This window comes from Triticum dicoccoides, chromosome 7A, assembly GCF_002162155.2.
Source record: "Triticum dicoccoides isolate Atlit2015 ecotype Zavitan chromosome 7A, WEW_v2.0, whole genome shotgun sequence".
NCBI classification, from domain to species: domain Eukaryota; kingdom Viridiplantae; phylum Streptophyta; class Magnoliopsida; order Poales; family Poaceae; genus Triticum; species Triticum dicoccoides.
Window position 1 is genome coordinate 23563374 of NC_041392.1, and position 4880 is coordinate 23568253.

Below are 4880 nucleotides of genomic sequence, written 5' to 3' on the forward strand. Positions count from 1 at the left end.
GTCGAGAATTGATATGAATTAGTATTACTCTTGTAAATACGTGCATCTTGAAGAAAATTGTGGATTTTGTTTTGTTCCAGGTCGTAAATTTCCTGATAAAGCAATTGATCTCATGGACCAGGCATGCACTACCGTAAAGTTGCACGCCAGCAAACAAAGAGAAATAAATGCACCGGGCGAGCTAGTCGTTGGTCCAGCTCACGTCACGCAGGTCATTCCTAATCACATATTCTGAATACTTTCAATTATTTCATTATTATATGCTCTTAATTACCATTTTCTAATACTGTTTGAAGGTTGTGAGCCGATGGACTAGAATTCCTGTCACCACACTTGATCAAGGCGAGGAAAAGCTGGCCCATTTAATAGATAGATTGCATGAGCGGGTTGTTGGCCAGAATGAAGCAGTTAATTTGGTTGCGCAAGCAGTGTTAAGTTCTGGGGTAGGTCTTGATAAATTTGATCAACCGATATGTTCTTTCCTCTTTTTGGGCTCGACCGGCGTTGGAAAGACAGAGCTTGCCAAAGCACTTGCCGAGAAGCTATTTAACAACGAGAAGATGTTAGTTCGCTTTGACATGTCCGAGTATGCTGATAGTGGATCGTTGTCGCATCTCATTGGAGGATCTCGAAGGTATAACTCGTACACTTTTTGCGTATGTGTTTCTTTTTGGCACTTCATCATCATGCCTCACGTCTTGGTTTCACTTACTAAAGCTATGAAGGAGAGGGACAACTCTCAGAGAAAGTCAGACGCCAACCATATAGTGTTATCCTTTTTGATGAGGTGGATAAGGCAAATTCCTCGATTATCAATGTTTTTACTCAACTCCTCGATGATGGTATGTTGATTGATGGAAAAGGACGGAATGTAGATTTCAAGAATACAATCATCATTATGACTTCAAATCTAGGATCAGAGCACCTGTCAAATGGACTGACCGGAGAAAGCACAATGGAAAATGCACGCGATCTTCTCATGAAAGAGGTCCGTATATCCCAAATTATCTCCGTTGTAATCTCATCGATGATTTTTCACAAAAAAATGCCATCAGTGAATGATAATCATATATAATACTTGTACATGCAGGTTGAGAAATGCTTCAAGCCTAGTCTTATCAACAGACTGAGTGAAATTGCAATATTTGAACCGCTTTCACGCAACGAACTTAGGGAGATTGCAAATATCCAAATTAAGAGAATCGTTGCCATGATGGCTAATAAGGGATTTTCTTTATGTGTGACTGATGCCGCCTTGGAAGTAATTTTATCAGAATCACATGACACAGTAAGCATACCTTCTTCTATCTCTTTTTTATTTACGAGAAGCATAGCTTCTTATCACAATCACCACAAGATAAAGATCTAATATCCAGTTTTAAAAATGAAAAAACTTATTGGAGGCTCTTTTGAGTAAATATGATGTAAACCATAGAGTAGCATCACATTATCATTCTCAGGCTAGTGGGCAAGTTGAATTGACTAATAAAGAAATTATATGTCTCCCTAACCCATCGTTCCTGAATGCTTGTAGGGGTACGGCGCAAGGCCTTTAAAGAGGTGGATGCGGAAGCATGTGACAGCAATTCTTTCAAATATGTTGGTCAATGGGGAAGTGTGTAAGGGCTCAACGATCTCCATTGATGCTAGGGATGATAGGAGTGGGTTGAAGTATCAAGTCCTGAATGAGCAGGAGATGGGAGATCCGTGAGGGGAGATATATTGTTTTTTTTTTGAAAAGGAGGTTGAACCACCTGGGGATAATGTTGTTTTTTATTGAAAAAAGAAGATATGTTATAGAAGTCACTCCTATAACAAGACGAGAAAAGAAGATGAACATGAATATATAGCGGCAGCTGACATGTTGGACTAAATATGTGGGTTGTTACTGATCTACCCAGGTTTATAGTTTATTATGTTTGCTTTAGATTTATATTTCAGTAGATAGGAAATGATCAAATGCATGATAACGGTTTTTTCTTTAAATAAAAATAGAAATTAAACCAATCAGTTAAGCCTCAGTTTGAGCTGACTCAACAACTCATTCCTTTTTGGGTGCATAATCGGGCAAGTATCTGCTGCCCATGGCGAAGTGGAAGCGTTTGTCCTTCACAAGCCACTGCTCCCAGGATCAAGTAACTAAAGTTTGCAGACCGACGTCCGCGCGTGCTTGCTGACCCGGCGCAACAATACACCCTTTGGGCCAAGCGGTGGCATCTGGGTGGAAGATGAACGCCACGGTGCACCATACAGGAGCATCATCCGCCATACGTGTATGACCGGGGAGGGAAGAAGAGGAAGCCCATTAGTTACCTAGGCTGAGGAGAAGCGTTGAACACTTTGTTTCAGTCCACATCTCTATTTATCTTTTGTCAGTCTACTATTGATCACGATGTGAACAAATCATGGATTAGAACGTGAGGATCAAGGCAAGAGTATTTCGTTAGTTTAAAGACGATATACATGTTAGCTCCGCCCTTGGCACCACAGATACTGCAAGGCATTTGAAAACGCCTAAGGTGTCGAACAAAAAGGTTCTTTTTTGCAAGGAAGCACACGTACAAATAATTCATGATAGTTTGACGAGTACTTTAGCTCTCTATTTTTCAATTTGTTCCCTAATTAAGGTATTGTAGCAACTTTTAGTAAGACAAGTGTCACTTGTTACTAAAGCGTTAGGCAATGCTGTGTATTTTTGAGAAAAGCCAAGCAATGCCGTGTATTTTGAGAAAAGCCAAGCCATGCTGTTGATATGTGATTCTTAGGCAAGGAGACGATACGACGAACTACGACCTCAGTATGTGCATGGTAAATAGAAAAAGTCTCACAACCCTTGTGGAATAGTTCACACATCAGGCAAAACATCAAGAATAATATGAAACAAATTGATTCCATAATATGATATGGTCATTTGTTGTCGTGCCAGAGAAACAAAAAAATCTTGTTTGGGTTGCAGTTTTTTTTCTCGGTTTGTTATGAAAAAGTTAGGTCGAATAATCTCCCCTTGGAGCAGCGAAACTTTGACCAGATGGTGCTACCTCCTATAAGAACTAACTAGCACATATGCCCGTGCGTTGCCACGAAAAAAAAATAGTATGCATTTAAAGTTAGTGAGAATTATATGTGCAAACAAATCCCTGTGTGCACGTGAAAAAAGATCATTTAGTTTCTCGGTTTCTCCGTGGGTGAAGTAATCAATCGCTAAACCCTGTATGCATCCTCTGCCGCCGGACCAAGAGCTGCGCCGCGCTTGTCGGAGCCACGTGAGTCGGCAAGACGGCCATCGTCGAGGGCCTAGCCCAACGCATTGCTGCCGGGACGGTCCCCGACCTTCTCGTTGGAGCGCGCGTCGGGGTGCTCGGTGTCGGGGCGATGATCGCCAGGACCACCCTGCGCGGCATGTTCAAGCACCGCTTGAAGGAGGCCATCAAGCAGGCCGAGGACGAAGGCGGTAAATTGATCCTCTTCATCGACGAGATGCACATGCTCATTGGCGCAGGCGATCGAAGCGGCACCGCGGACACCGCCAACATCCTCAAGCCGGCGTTGGCCCGTGGTCGCTTCCGCTGCATTGGTGCTACCACCTCTCAGGAGTATTACAGGTACATTGAGCAGGATGTGGCGTTCGAGCGGCGGTTCCAAAAGGTTGAAATCGGGGAGCCGAGCATGCAAACGACCATTGCCATCCTGCGGGGGCTGAAGCAGAAGTACCAAGAGCACCATGGCGTGGAAATCGACGACGAGGCTCTTGTTGCCGCTGTAGAGCTTGCTGCCCGTTATATTACCGGTATGTTTGTGAAATCGTCGAGAAATTATTTGGTCTACTCTTTTAAATTGGTGCATCTTGAAGAAAATTGTGAACTTTTTTGTTCCAGGTCGCATATTTCCTGATAAAGCAATTGATCTCATGGACGAGGCGTGCACTGCGGTAAAGTTGCGTGTAAGCAAACAAAGAGAAATAAATGCACCGGGGGAGATACTGGTTGGTCCAGGCCATGTCACACAGGTCATTCATCTCATGTCTCAGTAGCTTCTACTATTTCATTATTATGCTCTTAGTTACCATTTTCTAATGTTGTTTGAAGATTGTGAGCCGGTGGACTGGAATTCCTATCACTACACTTGATCAAGAGGAGGAAAAACTGACTCGTCTAATAGATAGACTTCATGAGCGAGTAGTTGGACAGAATGAAGCAGTTAGTTTGGTTGCACAAGCAGTGCTACGTTCTAGGGTCGGCATTGATAAAGCAGGTCAACCGATATGTTCTTTCCTCTTTTCGGGTCGATTGGTGTTGGAAAGACAGAACTTGCTAAAGCTCTTGCCGAGAAGCTATTTAGTAATGAGAAAATGTTAGTTCATTTTGACATGTCTGAATATGCTGAGAGTGGATCTTTGTCGCGTCTCATTGGAGGACCTCGAAGGTTTGACTTGTAAACTTGTTGCAAGTGTATTCTTTTTTATGCTTCATCATCATGTCTCACCTTTTAATTTAACTTCCTAAAGCTATGAAGAAGAGGGACAACTCACTGAGATTGTCAGGCGCCGGCCATATAGTGTTATCCTTTTTGACGAGGTGGATAAGGCAAACCCCTCAATACTCAAGGTTTTTGTTCAACTCCTCAATGATGGTATGTTGGTTGATGGCAAAGGACGAGATGTAGATTTCAAGAATACAATCATTATTATGAGCTCAAATCTAGGATCAGAGCACCTATCAGCTGAAGTGGCGATGGAAAATGCACGTGATCTTCTCATGAAAGAGGTATGTAAATCAGACCCATACTGTCCCTTGTAAAGTCCTTAGTGATTGATCGTCATATAATACTTATTCATGCAGATTGAGAAATGCTTCAAGCCTGATCTTATCAACAGATTAAGC

The 4880-nt window shown here is 42.5% G+C and overlaps 2 pseudogenes; both read left to right on the forward strand.

Annotated features, from left to right (window-relative positions):
* Positions 1–1711, forward strand: part of LOC119332909 — a 46788-nt pseudogene extending 45077 nt beyond the window's left edge.
* Positions 1712–2084: 373 nt separating this feature from the next.
* LOC119332910 overlaps positions 2085–4880 on the forward strand; it is a 5050-nt pseudogene continuing 2254 nt past the window's right edge.